Source organism: Hyperolius riggenbachi, chromosome 12, assembly GCF_040937935.1.
Source record: "Hyperolius riggenbachi isolate aHypRig1 chromosome 12, aHypRig1.pri, whole genome shotgun sequence".
Lineage (NCBI taxonomy): Eukaryota > Metazoa > Chordata > Amphibia > Anura > Hyperoliidae > Hyperolius > Hyperolius riggenbachi.
Genome location: NC_090657.1, coordinates 13,424,761 through 13,449,166, shown reverse-complemented (window position 1 = coordinate 13,449,166; position 24,406 = coordinate 13,424,761). Strand labels below are relative to the sequence as shown.

Below are 24,406 nucleotides of genomic sequence, written 5' to 3'. Positions count from 1 at the left end.
ATCGCCGGCAAACATTCTAGTTTGAATGGGGCCTTACTCATTGCATAATTGTGTTCCTTTCATATAGTTTATAGGGCATTCCTCAAGCCAAATACTTTTTTGTTTTGGTTTAATACTCCAATTCCCTATAAACTAAACAAGCCTCGCCCACAGCTTTTTCAGAGTGCCTTGGCACTGTAGCAAGGGCTTATGGGAGGTCAGTCTGGGCAGGAGGAGGTGTTACTAGCCAGATATTTCAGAGGCAGAGGGGAGGAGGGAGGAGGAGAGGGGTCTGAATTTACACACAGGCAAGCGGATAGCATCTCCAGCCCTCAGCCTGTGACAATGGGACAAACAGAACATGGCTGCCCTCATTGTATCACAGGAAGAAATAATCATAAGCGTTTGCAGCTAGATTTGCTGTGTAAACTATCTAAACTTTAGATAAGATATATAGACAAGTTACTTGTTATAGTTAGTTTAATCATCTCGGATCCACTTCAAGGCCTGGTGCACATCAAAACCCACTAGCAGATCCGCAAAATGCTAGCAGATTTTGAAACGCTTTTTCTTCTTTTTCTGCTAGCATTTTGCGGTTTTGGGAAGCGTTTTTGGTGTAGTAGATTTCCTGTATTGTTACAGTAAAGCTGTTACTGAACAGCTCCTGTAACAAAAAACGCCTGGCAAACCGCTCTGAAGTGCCGTTTTTCAGAGCGGTTTGCGGTTTTCCTATACTTAACATTGAGGCAGAAACGCCTCCGCAATCCAAAATCTGCAGCAGCCCGGGAGTATGCGTTTCTGCAAAACGCCTCCCGCTCTGGTGTGCACCAGCCCATTGAGATACATTACCCTAGCGGATCCGCACCCGCAAGCGGATCGCAAACCGCAGCAGAACCGCTCTGGTGTGCACTAGGCCAATGACCACCTTTGCTGAAATTCTTGTGTGTGTACAGCGGCCCCTGACCCTCCCTCATTCATCAGCGAGAGATCCAGACTGACCAATCATCTCGAGCGAATGTTGCCCTATACCATTGTTCTCCCTTGTTACACCTGCAGATCCATCATGCTCCGCTCGTTGTCCCTCCGCCCCCCTCCATAGTAACAGAAGTTGCTGCTAACCGCTAGGCTAGCGACATATGTACAGCATGGGGCCCCCACTACCTGCCGGGGACAGTGATCGCATGCATGTGTGTACCTAGCTTTAGCCCTCCATAGGAACCGGCAACAAGATCAAATTCATTCTGGCTTGCATGCAAATGTAACTCAAATCAAATTATATGCAACTGGAATTGTGCCCATCAAACCCACTTCCTGCTACTTTTCATTGCATGCAAACCAGCGTTATTACGTCTCATTGACTGGGTAATAGAGAGCCTAGGGCAGGCATGGGCAAACTCGGCCTTCCAGCTGTTACAGAACTACAAGTCCCACAATGCATTTGCCTTTATGAGTCATGACTGTGGCTGTCAGACTCCTGCAATGCATTGTGGGACTTGTAGTTCCTCAACAGCTGGAGGGCCAAATTTGCCCATGCCTGGCCTAGGGCAAACATGGAGGCCTCTTTTCCACAAACTGCTGATAAGCATTGAAATGCCTCTCAAACTCTTACAACTGCTTGTTGCTGCCTGGAAACTGCTTGTTGCTGCCTGGTAACTGCTCACTGCAGCCTGGCAACTGCTTGCTGAGCACACAGCTCAGCAGTTCGTGGAGAGGAGGCCTGAAATTACGCCCCCGGCCACAGGGGGCAGGCATGGCAGCACAGGAGGAGACATAGCGCCCATGGCATGAGCCATCCCTGTACCCCTCTAGATACACCTCTGCTCACTGATCATCTCTAGCACTCTATAACACTTTTAATATCACAGTGAGCTCATAAGTGAGTTTTGAAAGTATATTTGTTCAGCACCAGCCGAGTACATTTGAATTTGGCGCCGGTAGACTTGGGCGCAGAATACAGCCGGTATATGGCTGATCCTGCTGCTGCACAAGTCCCGGCAGCGGTAATTACTATTCCCCCTTCAGGCCGCCATGGATAGTGGGGGAATGAAATAATTCGGCTTCCAGCGATTACTGGAGGCCAAATTATTATGTTTTTAAGCAACCTCGGCTCCGTCTTCTGACAGCACCGACGTTACTCACTGAGCGCCGCTATAGACTGATTCCCTGTATAGTCTATGGCGGCGCTGGCTGCGCCCACATCTAGCAGTGCTGAAAAGCATTTCTCCATCACCAGCCATTCCCTGCTGTGGTCAGATCCACTTCATTGCAGCCATTGGCCAGTATGGCTCATGAGGTCTAGCCAATGTCACCAGCGGGAAGCCAAGATTTGGTGTTATAGAAGAGGAGACTAATGATGCCAGGAGCATGGCACTGAGGACGGTACGTATTGTTCAGCCGCCTGGTCAGCTGGGCGCTGGGTGAGCCGCCATTCGTTGAGTTGCAATTACTGGAATTAGAGGGGGCTGAACCTGATCTTTGCACTGGGGCTGATAACATTTTATTAAGGCCTCTTTTCCACGGACTGTTGAGCTGTGTGCTCAGCAAGCAGTTGCCAGGCAGCATTGATTAGTTGTGAGTTTGAAGGGCATTTCACTGCCTATCAACAGTCCGTGGAAAAGAGGCCTTACTGAGAGCTTGAGTAATTAATCAACCCGTCAGTTAAAGTGGACCCAAATTAAAAATACAAGATTTCAGAAATAAAATCTATTTTCTAAATTATAATAATAAATAGCAGCAGGGACGGATCTAGACCAAGTTGCGCCTGGGGCAAGGTCAGGTTTTGGTGCCTAAAGATCAGGTTTTGTCGCCTAAACTGCCATTCCCCATCCAAATTCTGCCGCCTTTTTATGAATTCAACAAACTGCGCCTGGGGCAAGAGACCCGTCTACCCCCCCCCCCCCCCCCCCTAGATCCGTCCCTCAATAGCAGCCTTTTTCAGCTGCATGATGACAAATATAAAATATTTTACATTTATTGGAGGAACCCCTCCCTTCCTTTCATATTGCCGGGACAGAATCCGGCAGACTGGTGGAGGAGATGGTGTCTGGCAATGGAGGAATTGCTAATGGCTGCCCCCAGTATAACCCTAGCTATGAAAGGAGAAGGGTGAAAAGCATGCACTGAAATGCTCATAGGCTTGAAGGAGTGTTTATTTATCTTTGCATGTGTCAGAGTGGTGCCACTAAATAATTTGAATTAAAAAAATGTTTGGTTTGGGTCGGCTTTAATACACCAATCACTCCAAAATCTGGTCAGGCTTGTGCAAACTTCTGGTTCAGCCCCTTCTCAGGGCTGGAACCCACTAGAGCAATTTTCTGAGCGTTTAGTGAGCGATTCAAACCGCTAGCGATTTCTCTAAACGCTCAGCTAATGGATGGGTCAAATTCCACTGGAGCGATTGCGATGACCAAATCGCAAAACATGCAGCATTTATTAGCGGTTAGCGTTTACGCAATGTAAAGTATATAAACGTTGGCGTAATCGCTCAACAAAAGCTACACAGAGCGATTTTGCCAGCGTTTTGAAGTTACTGCACACTGTAAAAAAATGTAAATGAACTGAAAGGACCAAATCAGAAATAATAACGCTAATCGCTACCTAATCACTGGCAAAAAGCTGACACTTTTTAAAAGCGCTACCAAAATCGCTCATAAAATTGCTTACAAAACGCTCATACAAAACGCTAGCGGTTGCGAATAGCGATAGCGATTTGTAGTAGGCTCCAGGCCTAATTCTTGCTCCTAAAGTCTGGTACCCACTTTCAGTTATGATTGGCCAATTACTTACCAATTTTACCCTCTCTGCAGTATGAAGGTCAAGAAATATTGAATACGATGAGTAGCTTGTGTAGGTATTTCCTCATACTACAGGGAGGTGGTGAAATTGGACAGAGATTGACCAATTATAATTGAAAGTGCGTACCATGCTTTAGGCCTCATTCACAGCGTCTTTTGCATACCCCATGATAGCAGGAACACAACGGATCGGATAGTAGCACTGCACATGTTATGCTCGCATTGCAAACAGCAAAGCGTACAGTCAACAAAAAGTATGCTTCACTTTCATGGTTAACGCGCCTGTTCAGCAGTAACACACTGTATGCATGCAGCATGCTACTGTACCGTACCGCCACACGGTCAACATCACATAGGTAGTGTATTTTAGTGCAGCCACTACACTGCATCACTGCGAACAGGGCTTAAGGGCTCGTTCACTCTAGGAATCGCAAAACTCTAGGGATTACCGCTAGCATTTTGCAGGCGTGATGTTTCCACAATAAAACCGCTGCAGGTAACACATTTGCAATTAGTGCACAATTAGCGATAATTGCAAAAAATCATGGTAGTGAGAACACTGGCATAGACTACAATAAGACTAGCATATTTTCAAAACATTAGCGGTAATCGCGCGATTCCCACTTAGGTGTGAACGTGGCCTTAGTGCCTTTTTCCACTGGCTGCGATGCAATTTAAAAAGCGCATCGCAGCGTTTTCTAATCGCTAGAGCAACGTTATAACATGTAAATCACGGTACTCTTTTTCCACTACGCCGCTTCGATCGCAATTCATTTTTTTCCAAAACGCAATCGCCGTCCTGCGCGATTCTCATCGCAATCACGTTACATTCCCAGCTTTGGTACGGCAGAACGCCGACAGTGGAAAAAGGAGCCTGCGTGATCGCAAGCGCAGGTGATTTGCGATCACGCTTGCTAGTGGAAAAGGGCCCTTAGGTTGAAAAATCAATGGGGAAGTTGAATGAAAAGTTTATCTCCAGTTAGCCTCTAGCATACCTGCCTTTGCACAGATCTTATGCGATAGGTTGCCTGGGAGAGGCCTTGATGAGCACACTGAGAGAAGACTGATTGGCTGATTATATCACCTGTGACCTGGATACTCATTACATTTGACCCATGTGCTTCCCCTGTCAACAGGCTTTAAACCTCTGGATTACTAGGTATGTGCTCTCTATAAACATGAGCTGTGTATACATATACAGTATATCATTTGGGAAAAACACGCAGGATTAGTGTACAGTTTACCTACAAAATGCCTAACGAGGAGATAAGATTTCATTCCAGGGCAGATTGAATGGAAAACAGTAGTTGTTGTAAACTTTGGCCAATTGAACTGAAAAGGGGTCCAAAGATCAGGCAGTGGCTAAGGAATCCATGATGGAGGGAGGGGGGGGGGGTGTCAATGGGGTGTAAATAATTCTAGAATGCATGCAAAATTTATGCAGCCTGAAATTGAGCCAATAAAACTCGAAAGGTAGTTTGGTTCAGTTTCAAGCTAGGTTCATAGTGGGACGCCGTGGCATAGCAATAGGGGTTGCAGAGGTTGGGATTGCATCGAGGCCCTTGGGCCAGAGGGGCCCGGTAGGGCCCTTTCTCAACCACAGCATGAGCTTGTGTGCTGGTAATAATCACTTCTATAGATGCTTTGAATAGTGGTAATCATTAACAAGCAGTTCCCCATCACCTCTGACACTGTAGTTGCCATTGGCAGGTTTTGGTGCGCCGTATCATAATGTATAGAGTGCCTGGGGGGCCCATTGAAAAACTCGTACCGGGGCCCATAGCTCCTTAGCTACACCACTGGTGGGACGATATGGTCCCGCGCTATGAGGTCTTCTAACGCAGTTTACCGCACTCCAATGTTAAGGCTATGTGACGTTCAGAGTGCGACGTTTACGTTGCGGTGTAAATGTTGTGTTATAGTAATGCAGTGTGTTACCTTTAAAAACACACATTAACAGATACAGGGAAGCATACTTTTCATTGCCTGTATTCTTCACTGTACCTACTGTATGCAATATTGTTGTGGCGGTAATGTGCGTTATGATTTTTTTGTTGCATTGTAATTTTACATTGTAACATTATTGTTGCACCACAATGTCCCAATGTGAACTTGGCCTTAAGCTACAGCAGGGCCAAAGTTCAGTGGCACGTGCCCTGGATCTATTCTGGGGTCCCCCCCCCCAGGCAGAGTCAGGCAGCGGGCGGCAGTACTCACCTCCGGCCACTTGGTCTCCAGATTCTGCAGACATCTCCTCTTCCGGGCTCCTTTCCTTTCTCCACCACAACACCCAGCATGCCCAATAGAGGCACCACAACACCCAGCATGGCACCAACACAGGGCATCTATGTGGGCCTACTAGGTGCTGTGATGCCTTTATGGGAGCATGCAGGTAGCTGCGGTTGTACTATGGGGGCATGCTGGGAGCTGTGGTTGTACTATGGGGGCATGGGAGTTGTGGTGCCTCAATGGGAGGCCCACGGGAACATGATGGGAGGTAGGTCCACTAAAAGGTCAAGGAACTGCCAGATAACCTGGCAGCAGGCCAGCCCACCCATCAGAAAGCCAGACCAGCCACCACAGAAGCCTGGTAACTCTGCCTAGTTATAAGTGACACTGTCTATTTATGTCCTATGCTGCATTTGTTTGTGTATTAATGGTGTGGGGGCTTCATACAACACTTTGCTGGGCAGGCCTACTTACACCACTGTTAAGTTCATGTAAATCTGGCTCCACCCGTGACCACACCCACATTCCTGTGCATGGCCACACCCATTTTTCATCTGGAGTGCCCAGAAGTGCCGCGGATCTCTGAGGATCCTAGCCACGCCCCTGAGCTACACGCTATATACAATAGGATGGCATTTTTTGTGCATCTTATTGACTATTTCAGCTGAACATCGATACACCCAATCAAAAGCGAATTACACTCTCCACCGACAAAGCCACTCACATTTTTATCTACAGACCATGGTGACTTTAATCTCCTGTGGTAAAGAGTTATTTTCACATTATGCACGCTATAATGCAATGGTATTGAAAAGTCACATCATGTGTAGTGAAGCACACAGTACATGAGTATGCTTCACTGCCGCTGTAAGGGCGCACATTTTGCGGTAGGAGCACAATGTACTGTGCTTGATGCCAATGGAAGCAGACGCACTGCACCGCTGATGTAAATGTACCATTGGAAATATAAATGTGTCGCGAATAGAATGCGATAGTTGCGATGGAACTTAACAGATAAGGTGTGAAAGGAGTCTAAGGCTACTTTCACAGTGGGCCGTTGTTTTGATGCGAAGTTAAAGTCGCAACGCAAACTAACAACGACAACATCCCAAAAATGTCACAACGCAACTCTATGCCCCGTTATCGCCACATACAGGCAATGAAAAGTATGCTTCCAGGTCATTACTGAGCATGTGCAAACAGTCCAACGCAGCTAATAACGTGTATAACGCACAGCATGCAGCACTTTCTAATAACGCTACACGTAACACACAAACGCAACGTGTGCACTGTGACTGTCGCACAGACTTAGTACTGCTGTGCGTTACTCTGCGTTGGAACATTTTCTAACGTGCGACTTTAACGTCCCACTGTGAAGGAGGCCTTAAGGCCCATTATTACCACTTATGTGCTGCAATTGTCTATTCCCGCTGCCCCCATTATGTAGCATTTATCATGCATGTGGATGGGGTGTCGCGGTGCATTGGTGGTGGATCACAAGAAAAGCGCATAGCACTTCATTTGGTTTGAGATTTCTTGCATTTCAATAACCCCCCCCCTCCCCCCCTGATTTTTTTTTTTGTTTATTTTCCTGAATTTTTGATTATAAAAGTGGTGCAATTTTTTTTTAGCATGCTTTAACATGACTCTGTAACAAAATTTTGAGCCTTATTTATTCTGTCCTATAAGTTTCTATTACTGTTCTAATGTGGTCTGTCTTACTGCAACCTTTCCTACTTGCACTGTCTCTGTAATAAATCTTATCTCCTTTCCTCTGTCGTGTCTGTCGGCTGAGGCTGGAATGTCGTGGAATATCAGCACTGCTTGTCATTGGCAGAAGCTTTACACACCCTCTCCAAGCTCTGCATGAGTCACACAGTAAGCTGTTCTAAGCCTATGATACTGAGGTTAGAAGCCAGTCTTTTGTTTGTAAACACTGCCTAAGGGCCTCGTTCACATCTGCTGCGCTGAAAAACGTGTTAAAGCGCATGGTAAAAAAACGCATGCGCTTGTGCGCGCTTTAGTCCGCGTTTCTGTGCGTTGCGCTGCGCTTCTTTAAAGCACGTTTTGCTTACTGTAGCAGCAGCAGTTGTCAATAAAACTTTGTTTTTGTATGTAAATGTATTTTTTTCTCCAATTAGGGGTAAAAAACGCATGCGCTTCTATGCGCTTGTACGCGCTTCTGTGCGCTAAAAAAGCGGACCCATGCACTTGCATTGCTGTGCGCTTTACAGCTCAGCGCACAGAAATGCCTGCAACACTACGTTTTTGTAACGCTGCTCAGCGCAGCGCATAGATGTGAACCAGCTACATTTAGTTACATGGACAAATCAATACCTTGCTGATCGCACAGGGCAGTGCGCTGTGGAAAGCGCACAGAAACGGCCCTGATGTGAACGAGGCCTAATACTGTTAATTACAAGCCAGGATTGCAGCAGGGAGTGGCAGAAACAGCACAGAGGGGCCCAGGAGAACATAATAGAATGGTATGCTTTTAATTGTAAGAATTTTACAGTACAGATTCTCTTTAAGGCTCCGTTCACACCTAAAACCGCGAAACGCCAGCGATTACCACTAACGTTTTGCGGGAGTGATTTTTCCGCGATTAACGCGGAAAAATCACTGGACACTGTAGAGGTTTGGAAGCGATCGCGATTAGCAGTTCTATACATGCTAATCGGGATCGCAGCGGAATAGCCGGCAAACCGATGCATGTAACACATTTGCGGTTAACGCTAACCGCAAACGCGGCAGTGAGAACACTGCCATAGTGTTACGATTGCTAGCGGTTTGCCTTGAGTGGGAATCGCGCAATTCCCGCTCAAGTGTGAATGGACCCTTAGACCAGTGGTCCTCAAACGAAGTCCCGTGGGCCGAGTGCGGCCCCCTGAGGCTTTTTTACCACCCCCCCCCCCCCACACACACTCAAAATGTATTACTTATAGATGCGGTCAGCTACATCTTTAAATATTGGTGGTCCGCATATAGAATAGCAGTGCTGGCACCGCCCATCCACATGGAAGCCAGATGGATGCCATTCCACATCAGGTGACACTGCTGTCCAATTGGACTGCAGGTTGTCACCTGGGTATGCTTCACTCTCTGGCCCGCATTTTATGTATACTTCGGCCCCCCAGCAGTCAGAAGTATGTTGACCCGGCCCTCGACCCGAAACGTTTGGGGACCCCTGCCTTAGACCCTAAAGCTTGGAAAAAAAATCACACCGCAGAGAGATCTGCAGCAGCCCCAGCCAGCACTTACTCACCTCCCTGGGATCCAGAGCTGCAGTTCTCCCTCCGTCCTCCAGGTGGCGGTGTAACCCTATAGTGAGATTGTCGGCTGTCGTCATGACGACAGACTGTGATCTCCCCAGGGGGAAGTAGAGCCTCGGAGGAGAGGAGGAAGAATGGCAGCTGATGGATCCCCCAGAAGGTGAGTGATAAACGCCCGCTGCGCGCATTGCTCTGCATAGACCGTCCGACAGCTACCACGAGTTCAGCTCGGGATAACCGTTCCTGGCATGGTTTTTCCACCCCGAGCTGGACTCGGAAATCGGGATAACCGCTAAGGAGGTTAATTTGTCCTAAACACCAATGTTAGAAAAGTTGAATGCTTAAAGTGTACCTGAGATGGGACAAAATAAAAAATGTATACATACCTGGGGCTTCTTCCAGCCCCCTCTGGCCTAATTGCTCCCACGCCACCATCCTAGGCTATAACTGGCCCTGATAAGTCGGCCAGTCAGCGCAGGCACAATCCAGCTGTGCGCGCTCCTTCAATGCTTGTGCCTGCACAGTTCTACTGCGATGTAATGTAAATGGAAGAGGTGTGACGCCTCTCCCTATGTACTTATGTTTAATAAGTACCAATTACCCCTACCTTTAGCTCCCTTTACGCTAATGCGCTGCGGTAGGGGTGCGATTTGGAACAATCACTAGTTGCATTGCAAGTTATGGCCGTAGCGCGACTGAAAAAAAATGATGCGACTTCTGAGGTGCTTCTGGGGGTCACAGCATAACGCACTGCAGCTTGAGAGTTACTTTTGCAGTGCTCAAAACACTTCCGTTGCAAGCAGTGGGTCATTTCTCATAGACTTTAATGGCCACTGCTAAGTGCTTACATGTGGGAGAGTACCACGAATTAAGTGTAACAGTTAGGGCCGGATTTAGGCCAAGGCCTCCTAGGCCATGGCCTAGGGCACCACACAGCGAAGGTCACCAAAGCAGCAGGCTGAACTGGTCCAGCATTCACAAGCTTGCAAATGCTGCAATGCAGGGAGATCAGGCGAGCGTCTGACTGCGGTACTCTGCTGCTAGCCACCTGTGCAGCAGCCACCTTGCTCTCTGTGCACATTTGCCTTGTGGCCGGTGGCTTAGGACTTGGGCAGCATTGGAGACGGAAAGTAAGAGGAAGCTTCTGCACTGGAGACGAGTAGAGAAATGAGTGACACTGATGGCTGCTGTGGTGTGAAGGCGAGCTGGCTACTTATACTGAAAGGGGGGGAGGGATTAAGGGAGTCATCTTGCTACCTATACTGGAGAGAAAGGGGGAGGAGTCATCAGGCTACCTATACTGGAGGGGGGAGTGGTCATCGGGCTACATATACTAGAGGGAAGTGGGGAGGGGTCATCAGGCTACCTATACTGGGGGGGGGGGGGGGGGGTCATCAGGCTACCTATACTGAAGGGGTGCTGCTGGAGACAGTGACCTAGGGCGGTAAAGAATACAAATCCAGCCCTGGTAACAAGGACCTCAAGAATGTAGCCACAGAACACATGAGAACTTTTACATACAGATAACCAGTTCTGCTTTTCTAAAAGCACTATAATGATTTTATATACTGTTTAGATGATGATTTGAAACCAGTGGAGTGAGGTGTGGGCCCGGCACCAAGAACTGGGCTCAAGATATCAGTCCCAACACGACAGGAAGTGATGTCACGCTTATGAAAAAATTATATGAATTTTGTTATGAAACTACTATGGCATATCTTAAATACATCAGCGTACAAAAACCTGCGGCCATTTCATTGTGATTTATAGAATTCTGCTACATGCTGTGGGTGTCTAAAGTTTGATTTCTGTCCCTAGTCTACTTTAGGGGACCCAGCAGGAAACCTCATAGGGAAAAGCTCTCCAATCACAGTTCCCGTTTACAGCACAAAGCGTTGTGATTGGCCAAATAGTGTGGGCGTAGTTTACTACAACCTATTGGAAACCTATCAGTTAAAGAGGGTGTTGCCCAGCCAATTACGTTACCTGAATTTCAATATGAGGTTTCCTGCTGAGTCCCCTAAAGTAGACTAGCACCTGATCTCTTAAAGGATACCAGAGCCGAAAGACTCTGGTAAAAAGTGAAGTTGCAGTGGGTAGGGGGGTATAAGCAAATACTTACCGCGCCTCCTGTTCCCCCTCTGTCACTCGTTGTTCTCTTACACTCAGTCCCGATATTTTCAACAACTCCAAATCCAGACATACTGCGCCGCACATGTGCTGTATGTCCGTTCTGCTCCCCTGTGGCCGCACAGAGTGATGTCACAGGACAGGAGAGCGCTTGCTCCCCCCCCCCAACTCTCTACTCAGCATGTGGTGCCCACTGTAGTGGAGCACGCCCGCCAGGGTGCAGGAGTGGGTGGAGCGAGCATGCTCCTATCCTCTGACATCGCTGTACGGCCACAGGGGAGCAGAACGGACATAGTGAGCATGTGCAGTCTGTCCGAGTTTGGAGTTGCCGGAGTTATTGAGAAAAACGGGACTGAGTGTAGGAGAATGGCGAGTGGCGGAGGGAAATAGGAGGCGTGGTAAGTAATTGCTTATACCCCCCTACCCACAGCACCTTCACTTTTTACCTGAGCCTTTCAGCTCTGGTATCCTTTAAAGGGACTCTGAGCACCTCTCATGGGCATGCCTTAAGCCAGACGACTTCCAACAAAGTCGTGCTATGACCCCTCTGGAGGAGCCTCTTGCAATGGCCATGCGTGTCACTTCCTCTTCCTGCTTCATTCAGTAATGCACTTCTCTAACAGAGAAGACTGGGGTGACCCGGAAGTTATAACATAGCCAAGATGGCAACCGCGATTTTTAAATTGAAATCGCACGAAAACTATTTGGTGTAGATTAGAACAGCGATTCAGACATCAAATGAAAGAGGAGAGCACAAGCTACAGGAAGGTATGGATCTTTAAGTACGGTACTTTGCAGTACTGGTCGGAGTCTTAAAGGCATAACCATGAGAGGTGCTCGGAGTCCCTTTAACATTTGCCCACAACCCGGTCTGAATATTCGTAGCCACCTACTTAGGATATCACGGTATCGTCCTGCCCGCCCTTGGTCTTCCATCTGCCTCCTCCTTTCCAGATTATACGAGTCACGGATTCCCAAGACTGTCGCCTGTCTGAAAAACAGACTCGCAGGAGGACAGCAGAAGGTTAGAACTTTAATTTTTTTTTTTTTTTAAGAACTTAGAATCTAAATCCACCCAAAACCTTTTTGTCGGGTCTGTATGGATGAAATAAGCAAAGTAATGGTTTTGGCTCTCCACGATAGTCTTTCTGGGAAGCTGGTGTGGACGAAGAAGGGTCAAAGGAGGTGACAGATGGGCCTCTTGACATACCACTAAACACTTTCTAGTAAATTCCAGTCTAGGCTTGCTGGATCACTGAAGCACCCCACTGCTTTCCATTCCTAGTAAATCGATGCCTCTGTGGCCAGAGACGGATTTTTGGAAAGGTCACCAAGGCCCAAGTCTTGGGTGGTGGCTGGACAGGGAGGAGGGATTACTGCATATGGTAGAAGAGGCTGAAAATGGAATGCAAAGGTTGCAAATACGGAGCAACACATGGCAATAGGGAATTGCTGGGAGTGGGACCTGTATAGAACGGAAGGAGGCTGCTGTACATGCATGTTAGACATGTAAGAGGGGGCAACACAAGGAATGGGAGGGGGCAGGGCTGGATTGACCATAAGGCACTGTAGGCATGTGCCTACAGGCGCCTGATGAGGGAAAGGTGGCTCACTCCCCTCCCCAAGCCCCTCCTTCCCTCTTTTCCTATGAGAGTCCTGATGAGAGAGTAAATGAGAGGTTACGCCCCCGCTCTCTGCATTCCACTCAGAAGATCTCCCTTCAGTCGGGACACCTCCAGCTACTTCATACCTAGTGGCACCTCTAGCTACTTAGTTTTAGGTAGCCAGATGTACATTCATTTTTAAGGGACAACTGTAGATACCTACAATGGGTAAGGGAGAAGGGACGGTGGGGCCAGCCAGCACACTTGCGTTTCGGTTCAGCGGGGGTTTGTAGGTTCGTAGAGGACAAGGTGCCAGGACATCTGTGCCTATAGGCTCCTGTGATGTAAATCCGGGCCTGCATGCATGGAGGGCGGAGTCTAGGGTGCCAGGACATCTGTGCCTATAGGCTCCTGTGGGGTAAATCCAGGCCTCCATGCATGGAGGGCGGAGTCTAGGGTGCCAGGACATCTGTGCCTATAGGCTGTTGTGATGTAAATCTGGGCCTGCATGCATGGAGGGCGGAGTCTAGGGTGCCAGGACATCTGTGCCTATAGGCTCCTGTGAGGTAAATCCTGGCCTGCATGCATGGAGGGCGGAGTCTAGGGTGCCAGGGCATCTGTGCCTATAGGCTCCTGTGATGTAAATCCGGGCCTGCATGCATGGAGGGCGGAGTCTAGGGTGCCAGGACATCTCTGCCTATAGGCTCCTGTGAGGTAAATCCAAGCCTGCATGCATGGAGGGCGGAGTCTAGGGTGCCAGGACATCTGTACCTATAGGCTCCTGTGATGTAAATCCGGGCCTGCATGCATGGAGGGCGGAGTCTAAGGTGCCAGGACATCTGTGCCTATAGACTCCTGTGATGTAAATCCGGGCCTGCATGCATGGAGGGCGGAGTCGAAGGTGCCAGGACATCTGTGCCTATAGGCTTCTGTGGGGTAAATCCAGGCCTGCATGCATGGAGGGCGGAGTCTAGGGTGCCAGGACATCTGTGCCTATAGGCTCCTGTGGGGTATATCCAGGCCTGCATGCATGGAGGGCGGAGTCGAAGGTGCCAGGACATCTGTGCCTATAGACTCCTGTGATGTCAATCCGGGCCTGCATGCATGGAGGGCGGAGTCGAAGGTGCCAGGACATCTGTGCCTATAGGCTTCTGTGGGGTAAATCCAGGCCTGCATGCATGGAGGGCGGAGTCTAGGGTGCCAGGACATCTGTGCCTATAGGCTCCTGTGGGGTAAATCCAGGCCTGCATGCATGGAGGGCGGAGTCGAAGGTGCCAGGACATCTGTGCCTATAGACTCCTGTGATGTAAATCCGGGCCTGCATGCATGGAGGGCGGAGTCGAAGGTGCCAGGACATCTGTGCCTATAGGCTTCTGTGGGGTAAATCCAGGCCTGCATGCATGGAGGGCGGAGTCTAGGGTGCCAGGACATCTGTGCCTATAGGCTCCTGTGATGTAAATCCGGGCCTGCATGCATGGAGGGCGGAGTCTAGGGTGCCAGGACATCTGTGCCTATAGGCTCCTGTGATGTAAATCCAGGCCTGCATGCATGGAGGGCGGAGTCGAAGGTGCCAGGACATCTGTGCCTATAGGCTGCTGTGAGGTAAATCTGGGCCTGGGAGGGGGTGTTGCACATGGAAGGAGAGCTGCAAGAAAACTGGCCTAGGGGTGGAAAGAGTATAAATCCAGCCTTGACTGTACCCATATCAGTACTTTGCAATTACTATTCTGTACTGTACACAATTACTGTAATATGAATGTTTGTCGTTCAGCAACTGCAGTGTGGAATGCACTTTTTAAAACAGTATGGATCTAAGTGGTGGTATTCCCATCAATAGGAAAATAGATGGTACAGTGAGATGAAATATGCTACAGAGCAGTAATACATAGCAGTTTAGCCCCCTTCCCCCCCATGCGGTAACCCTCTATGCCCATTAGGCAAAGGGTTTCTGCATATGAATGCACTGCCCGTAAATAGTATGGCCATGTTCACTGCTTTGCATTGTAATGGATTCTGTTATCCCAACACACTTCTACAGTGTTTTTCTAGACTATGGGGTCAATTCATAAAAGGCTGTGCGGGAAAAAAATCTTGGAGGGAAAATACGGCATTGTGTATTTTAGACTTTTGTGTGCTAATTCATAAAAATGTTTACAGTTGCGATAGAAGGTCGGGGATTTCCTGAACTAGGCTGGCGGTAACATGAGAAGCTGCCTGAGTTGATACATTTTCTCTGTGCAGAGACAGCTTTACAATAAGACGCATCTCCAACTTCCCTTTAGATGTGCATTTTTTTTTAACTGCCACTCCTTGCCCTGAATCTGCGCTGAATCTGTCTATTAGTCTTTCTAAACAATCTATTTCATTGCCACAGCTTAGAAGAACTTCAAGAAATGTTACACATGCAGGCTTTCTGATGTAAAAAACATATGAAAACAGGTACCCAAGAGGTTAAAAAACACAGCCTGGGGTATTCTGGGAAGCCTTGTTTGTTCTGCTCTTGCCGCTGCTGCCTGGGAGATCTGTCTCCATTAACTTTGCTGTTATCCGCACGCTTATCACCTCTTCAAAGCAGGCGGTATTCTCCATCCTAATACCGCATGCTCTAATCTTTATGAATTGACATTAGTGACATGTGTTGTGATAGTCACCGCATAAGGCGGTAATTTCCCACACTGCTCAGGAATTGTAGCTTTACATGCGGTAATAGCTTTTAGGAATTGACATTTTGCTAAGTGGTCAATATAGTCAGCTGTTTTGAGCATTACCGCATGCTTTATGAATTGACCCCTATGTATGTTCCATAGCTAAAATAGTTTTTACGCACAGAGTTTGCATCATGCTATGTGCGCAAACTCAATGCACATAGTATAATCGTACTCTTACGCCATAGGAGAGGTAGTAAGATGATTAACCAGTTTAGTCTGAACTTTGTGTCTGCTAATGTACCTCAATTAAAGAGGAGGATCTTCTTCTGAATTGGTAGATCAGGTTGAGAATCTGTAATAAGCCTTATCTTTCATGTTGTGCCAACTGACATACACCGGAAGTCTAAAGGTCCGTACACACGCCGGACTGCAGGCAACGACGGGTCCGTCGTCACCTCCCGCTGGGTGGGCGTTCCAACGACAGTCCGGCGTGTGTACAGTCTGTCGGCGGACTGATACGGCTGTTTCTGAGCGATCTGCCGGGCGGATCGCTCGGAAACAGCCGTATCAGTCCGCCGACAGTGCATACACACGCCGGACTGTCGTTGGAACGCCCACCCAGCGGGAGGTGACGACGGACCCGTCGTTGCCTGCAGTCCGGCGTGTGTACGGACCTTAAGGGTTTATTCTTCTGGCATCTTGTACTGCTAAGAATGGCATGACCAGGATTTAACACTAGGCACGAGCCTAGAGTCACCAGTATGCTGAAAGGTGGCTGTCAATGGTTCTCAAACCCACTTCTGCCATCCTGAAGCCATGGTGACGTCGCTGTTCCAGGAGGATAGAGAGGTGGATGGGTATGCTTAGCAGCAGAGCTGGATTTACCATAAGGCACTGTAGGCAAGTGCCTACAGGCGAATCACTCCCCTCCTTAATGGCCTCCCTCCCTACTTTCCTATGCAGAGTCCCGATGAGAGTGTAAATGAGAGGTTACTCCCCCCAGCTCTCGGCATTCCCCTGATGAGATCTCCCTTCAGCCAGGGGCACCTCTAGCTACTTAATAATGAGGTTCCTCTAGCCACCTAATACTTGGGGACATCACTAGCTACTTAATATTGAAGATACTTCTGGCTACCTAATGATAAGGGGCACCGGTAGCTGCCTATGACGGGCAAGAAAAGTAAGGGAGAAGTGACAGCAGGGACAGCCAGCATACTTGTGGTGCGGTTTGGCCGGGATTTGTAGGTTTATGGAGGGCGAAGTCTATTGTGCCAAGACATCTGTGCCTATAGGCTCCTGTGGGGTAAATTTGGGCTTGCTCAGCAGGGTAATGGAGGAAAAGGTGATGGTCAGGCCAGCCAGGGAACAGGGGTAGCCAGTACACTTCCAGCACTGTTTGGCTGGTGAACCTGCAAACCTGTCTGAATATTCAGGTTCAGCGGAAGGCGGAGTTTAGGGTGCCAGAATTTCTGTGCCTTTAGGGCCGGTTCACACGGACAGCAGGCGGCGTTGGGGTGGCCAGGAAGTCGCGTCGTCCTGTGACGTCCCGTTCGGTGGCGGCGGTACAGAGATCGTCGCGATCGGCGTTTCTCGTCCCCGCAGGGGGACATATAGCCGCGCCGGCTAGCCGTCCCTGGACGTACCATGCGGCTTCTAGGGACGGCCGAAACGATGCGTTAAATCGGGATCAGAACGCCGCGTTTATGCAATCGACGGTAACCGCGCAATGCTAAACGCTCCTATTCACTTGAATGGGTGAGTTTAGCCGATGGGTCCCGAACGCTTGACGGTAGACGCCGCCAAGCGTCCATGTGAACCGGCCCTTAGGCTACTGAGATGTAAATCTAGCCAGGATATGAAAACACAGTGGGTAGACTACAGATTTGGTTGCCTGTCCCATAACACACATTTAGAAAATGTAAGATGCTGTGCAGCAGACTCACCTAAGCATTGTGTACAGAATGGAGCTCCTCTTCTCAGCCTGAGAGGTCTGTCCTACACAAAGCAGAGACTGTGCCATATTATGTCCTGACGGACAGTCATCACAAAGGGCTAGTGTAAGGTGTAGGGTAGGGGGAGGGTTAGTGTCAGGAGTATCTAGGGAGAGGGATAGAGTTATTAGTAGGTAGGGAGAGGGTTAGTGTGAGAAATTGGTTAGGTAAAGGGTTAGCAGAATGTCGGCAGAATTGCCTGCATCCTACTATTGGCTACACTTGGCGTGCAGATTTTCCAGCACCCTATTACCATGTATGCAGGAAGGATAGTAAAGACGGAAACAGTAAATTCGGGCGCCTGAGGCAAGTGGACAAAAAGGGCGCCGACATTCACTCCCATAATAAATATCGTTTAATGGGCGCCCAACAGGAAAAAAGGGCGCTGGAGATAAATAACGTTTTACAAGCGGCGCCCGGAGACTTTTAATGTTTTATAACTGCTTCTCATGATTACACATTATTTAATGATTTATAATTTTTTAAACATTATTTTTAAATGAAAAACCGCACAATATTTTTTTCAAACGTTATTAATGCTTATCACAGGGGGGTCTTAGGTTTAGGCACCACCAGGGGGGTCTTAGATTTAGGCACCACCAGGGGGGGGGTCTTAGGTTTAGGCACCACCAGGGGGGTCTTAGGTTTAGGCACCACCAGGGGGGTCTTAGGGTTAGGCACCTCCAGGGGGTCTTAGGTTTAGGCACCACCAGGGGGGTCTTAGGGTTAGGCACCACCAGGGCGGTCTTAGGTTTAGGCACCACCAGGGGGGTCTTAGGTTTAGGCACCACCAGGGGGGTTTTAGGGTTAGGCACCACCAGGGGGGTCTTAGGTTTCGGCACCACCAGGGGGGTCTTAGGTTTCGGCACCACCAGGGGGGTCTTAGGTTTAGGCACCACCAGGGGGGTCTTAGGTTTAGGCACCACCAGGGGGGTCTTAGGTTTAGGCACCACCAGGGGGTCTTAGGTTTCGGCACCACCAGGGGGGTCTTAGGTTTAGGCACCACCAGGGGGGTCTTAGGTTTAGGCACCACCAGGGGGTCTTAGGTTTAGGCACCACCAGGGGGGTCTTAGGTTTAGGCACCACCAGGGGGGTCTAGGGGTTAGGCACCACCAGGGGGGTGTTAGGTTTAGGCACCACCAGGGGGGTCTAGGGGTTAGGCACCACCAGGGGGGGTCTAGGGGTTAGGGGTAGGTACAGGGAGGGTTCTGTGTGAGAGTAGGGTTAGGTATAACTTTAGTAAAATTCTTATTAATCTTTTATAAAACGTTATTATACATTTCACTCTTTAAACAGGGAAGATTAACGTTTTTACAATTGCCGATTTCATACATATTATTTAATGATTTATAACTTTATAAAACATTATTTTTAAACGAAATAAAGCACAATTTTTTTTTAAAAGTTATTTATGCTTGTCGTTTAAAACCCTGCGCCCTTTTTTCCCGGCGCCCTTTTTTAACGTACGCAGTAAAGACCAACAAGAGCAAGCAGAGAAACGGTCTTCATCTATATCAATTGCACTGAGGGGCCATTACTATAGTACATTAGGAAAAGATGTAAACTATGAAGCTAATAATGTAAAGACATGCAAATCCTTTGCTTTCCTTAGCTATCCTGAAGTTTTTTTTTTTTGCAAATTAACTTTATTCGAGCTTTTAGTGATTTTCTTCAGTCTGCAGTACCACTTGTTGCCTGCAGGTGTGCTGGCGCCCAACAATCTAAGTTGTAGCTATAGAATGGTGTGTTCTGTTATGGTTCCCCTAGCACGGGAGAATCGCACAGATCATGGAATATCTAATGCTGGGAATACACCATAACGTTTTTACCCCCCATAGATGGATTCGATAGATCATTTCCGACATTCCGATATACATTCCGATCGTTTTTTTGGCTCGAGTTCTCATAGAAGTGAATGTAAAAAGGTAATAAAAATGAGAGGTAGATAAGAGAATTGAGTGGAAAAAACAATTGGGAGGGGAAACCGAGCAGAAAAACGAATCGTGTGTACCCGGCATAGGTGATGTTTTGTGTAAACTGCCATGAATTGCTAAAAAATGAAGGCATGAAAAGACTCGAGAAACTGCTTTAGTTCATTCAGTGATAAACGTGTATTGGTTTGTTTTTGCAAAGCCAATTTTACCAATGAATTGGTGATTTCTAGAGAATTTTCATCAACTCTGGAATGGAAAGGGAGAATGCAGGGGTGTAACTAGGCCCCACCGGGCCCCCCTGCAGATTTTCAGAGCGAGCCCCCCCCCCCCCGGGGCCGTTTAGTGGGGGCTGGAGGGGTGGCAGCATGAGGGGAAAGCCGTAGCCACAGTCGGCGGGGAGAGGGGAAGTTCCCCCCCCTCTCCCTCACCTCGGGGCTCTCCTCTCTGCGCTCCCCTCCAGCTTAAATGTGTGTCAGTGGTCAGCGCGGGCAGCAAAGAGATACATACCTTCCGTGCGCTCCAGCCTGCGTTCCTCTTGCTAGCCTCTGACGCGACTTCCTGTTATACCGAAAGTCGCGTCAGAGGCTAGCGAGAGGAACGCAGGCTGGAGCGCACGGAAGGTATGTATCTGTTTCCTGCCCGCTGCTGCCCGGACACACATTTAAGCTGGAGGGCAGTGCAGAGAGGAGAGCCCGAGGTGAGGGAAGGGGGGGGGGGACATCCCCCCTCCCCGCCGACTGTGGCCGCGGCTCTCCCCTCATGCTGCCACCCCTCCAGCCCCCACTAAACGGCCCCGTGCGGGCCCCATGGGGGGAGCAGGGGCTGCAGGCCCTATGGTTACGCCAGTGGGAGAATGAAAAGGGCAGCTCCACGCTGCATAGCAGTCATCCTGTGGCTTGGCCTTCCTTGCTCCACAGCGGTCACAGAAGTTACTATCCTGGTATTTATGCCTCTGTAACCCAAGAGGCACCTGATACGTGATTTTTGGCAAGATCAGATGATGACCGTGGCATCATTGATGCGCATGTGTAATAAAAGGGTGCCTGGAAATATGGGCACAGTCAATAGTAGAATTTGGGTAATTTAGCGATATTCTACTATGAAAGTGTAAAGAAAGATTGTAAAATATCAGTGTTAAATACAAATATTTTACTATAGCTAAACCTAACCCTACTCTCACACAAAACCGCCTAACCCTAACCCTTGCCCCTGTACAAACAACCTACCTGAATCCTAACCTTATCCACCCCACTACGCCTAACTTTAACCAACCCACCATGCCTAACCTTAACCACCCCGTCGCCAATCGCTAGAGAGAAAAAAATGTGAGCACCGCCATAGGCTCCCATTAAAATAGCAGGATTCGGTGGTAATTTAGACATTGGGTTCTGGACCTAGTACCTGCTATTTATCAAGCACCCAAATTTCCCTTCAATACCACAATTTCAATGGGCACCTGTGGTGGCGCCCAAACTTCAGCCACTAGTGGGCGCCCAAGTTTCCTGCTACCCATTGGTACACCAAGGACCGCATACATTGCCCTGTAAACCCACTGCATGCTGTGCATTACCCCGATGGAACAACTCAGCCCAGTGTGTCCCAAGGACCGCATACATTGCCCGGTAAACCCACTGCATGCTGTGCATTACCCCGATGGAACAACTCAGCCCAGTATGTCCCAAGGACCGCATACATTGCCCTGTAAACCCACTGCATGCTGTGCATTACCCTGGCGGAACAACTCAGCCCAGTATGTCCCAAGGACCGCATACATTGCCCCTTATACAAATTGCATTCTGTGTGTTACCCGACGGAGCGCACTGCACCACAATCAATATAATAGCCCCATAGGAATATCATTGCATCTCATCGTGACTAGTGTTCGCCACTGTTCGGGTGCGCCCGAATTTTGGCCTGTTCGGTTCGGCACCTCCCGAACACCTCATGGTGTTCGGGAGGGTGCTCGGCCACGCTGCCCGAACGTGCCTTCTTTGTTCGGCCGAACACAGCCGTGTCCGGCCGAACATAGCCCCCTATAGGGTCCCAGCATAAAGGGAGAGCATGCCCCGAGCGCGGGGGCTCTACATGATGACACGTACCCTCGTTCGCGTCATCGCGGTACTTCTGCGCTCTCTTGATGCGACTTCAAATGTAAACAGGAAGTGCGTCAAGAGAGGGCGGAAGTACCAGATGGTACTAGCGCCTAGCATCTCCGGCTTCCCTCTTCCTGCCCTCCTCCTCAGGTACTTTTGGGCACTTAAATTTAATTATAGGGTACCGGCAGAAGGGAGAGCTTAGCGGGGAGGGGTGGGGGGCATTTCCGCCCCCCCCCCCCCCCCCCCCGTGCTCGGGGCATGCTCTCCCTTTATGCTGGGACCCTATAGGGGCCCCAAAGGGACATGTTCGGGTTGGGTTCGGCTCGAACATGCCGAACATCAGGGGCATGTTCGGCCGAACCACACCGAACCCGAACATCTGGATGTTCGCCCAACACTAACTCAATATTGTCCTTTGTGACCCAATGCAACAGATGGTGTAAAAGGAGCCTTATTCTTTGCAAAAGCACTCCCTGGAAAAGATCTATATAAAGATGTAAGCCAGCTTCCCTACTCGCTTGCACACGATTTTAGCAGTTTGACTGAGGAACTGCAGTTCAATATGTGCTTTTGTAAATAAAGAAATAACAGAAACCCCCATCAGATTTTAACAAGCTACTATAAGCGACACAACATAGGAACAAAGTAATTTATAGTGCATTTTACTCTGGTAGAAATGTTCATTTTTAACATTGTATGTATTTTAAATGTTACCATTTTTTCATGGTACTTCCCTTTTAAAGCGGTATTTTCACCATAGAAATCAACTTTCAACAGCAACTGGTCTGAGTGTATTAAGTGATAAAGATGCTAATCCAGCATTCAAAACTTGCAAAACTTTTTCTGCTGTTATGATTTGGAGTTATCACATAATTAAGGAGCACTGGCCCTTTAGTAGTTGGTGCCAAAGAATTGCATTCTGGGGGTTCTTTTTATCTATAATATATTCCTCCTCTTCCCTTTATTTCCCTGCCTAGCTGCTTATCCGAAACACGATTCCCTGCTCACTTGTGTTTACAAGCAAGGCTGAGGTGACCTAGTATACACTTCAGTGGGAGTGTCTGAAGACTCTGGGAGGAGGGCAGCTAATGAATACACAATGAGCAAGAGAAGGGAGGGGGGGGGGGGGGGAAACAAGAGTCAGGAGGATATGATGTCAGCATTAGCTTGTCAATATGGCCACTGCCTAGAATAGGATTTTCTGCTTTTCCTTTATAAAATTCACAGGAATCATTATGTGGATAGAACAATACATCTGTTATGTAAGTAGAAGTAGTATTTATCTACTTATATATGTGGTCTTATTTCTAGGTTAGCATGGGTGCCGCTTGTTCTTTAGGACTCTGTTGACACCAGCTGGCGTGGTAGTGTATAAAATACTGTAGGTAGAATCCAATTTTAGTAATCTTCAAGGGATCTGGTCAAGTAGGTACTATACCATTTACTATATCAGGATTTCTTATACATTATATGTAAATACAGGTGTATTTGCTGGAACCTGGGGAAAGAGTTTACTATATCAGCGTTTACTATAAAAAGATTCTACTGTAGTATGGAGAAGCTGGACAGCTCTGAAGGGCTGACATAATGTGCACTGCATTTGCGAGCTGATACATGCCAAGTGCATTGTTCCCCTGCTTTTCCCCGCCCACTTCTCCATCAGCGCCTCACTGTCGGGCTCGATCATGTCTCACAGCTTAGGGAGTGCATGTGTGTAACTGAATGATCAAAGGAAACTGGCACAAAAATAGAACAATGGTCTGTAAAGCAGCCAGTAAGGGTTCACGGGTTCATTGGAAGGTTCTTGGTTAGTTGGTCAGAGCTACTGCTCCATTCTTCTGTGCACCTGTTTTCATACATTTCTTCCCTATGTTCCTCAATAAGAGCTTTTTTTAATTGAAAGAGAAAAGGTTGGCTATTTGCACAGGTCCTCTAAGATGGTCCCAATCACATACTTGTAATTTTTTGTGGTTCATAAAGATCAGAAAAATAGTATCACCAAAATGGCTCCAATGTCTCAATCATTACCAGGCCCAGACCTCCAGAATTCTGACTCCAGTAATAAGCAGAGGCTGAATGTGTTGCACTCTTGTCAGCAGGGCTTGAGCTACCATAGGAAAAAATGGGCAATTGCCCCAGGGCCCCAGAGCCTGTAGGGGACCCCAAGGTGTCTCTCCCCCACCTTAACTGTTGCTCCCCAGGGACTCAGCAGCCAGCTCAGGGGCCCAGGAGGGAAATTTGGCTGCAACAAAGGGCCTCTAATGGCACTTTTTGGTCGGGGGGGAGGGTGTTGGGGGCCCCCAGGCTAATTTAGCCCTAGGGCCCAATTGTTACATGAACCGGCCCTGCTTGTCAGGCTTGTTGTAGTTGCTTTGCAAAGCATAATGGAAGGTGGGCATCAGCAGAGCTGTGGTAAGTGCAGTGGTATAACTACAGTTCAGGGGCCGCCAGCAAAACTTTGATAGCTCACTCCCACCCCCAATGGTCACACCCCTTCCCTTGCCTCGCCTTGGTGACCGTCACTGGCTGGGGCCCATCTTACATGTGTGGCCATCACTATCTTTACACCCATAACAAGTGTAGCCACAGAACACCTGATCTGAAGGATGGTCCCCTGTTTCAGAGGAAGGGACTATATGCGTCATATTAAGGGAGTAGATGCTTTATTATAGCTGAATGTGTTGCTGTAGAGTCAGAGCCTGTCAATGTATGTACAGATGTTTTTTTTC

General features: G+C 48.4%; 2 protein-coding genes across 5 annotated transcripts in view; one reads left to right on the top strand and one right to left on the bottom strand.

Moving 5' to 3' along the window:
- The window catches only part of SLC4A1 (solute carrier family 4 member 1 (Diego blood group)), a 184,421-nt gene that overhangs the window by 117,902 nt on the left and 42,113 nt on the right, over nucleotides 1-24,406 (bottom strand). The gene's annotated exons all lie outside the window — the stretch shown is intronic.
- The window catches only part of RUNDC3A (RUN domain containing 3A), a 183,380-nt gene continuing 168,341 nt past the window's right edge, over nucleotides 9,368-24,406 (top strand). For all 4 annotated transcript variants that reach the window (XM_068263173.1, XM_068263171.1, XM_068263172.1 and 1 more), the window contains exon 1: nucleotides 9,368-9,434. The gene's annotated coding sequence lies outside the window, so the exon portion shown is untranslated. The remainder of the gene's footprint in view (nucleotides 9,435-24,406) is intronic.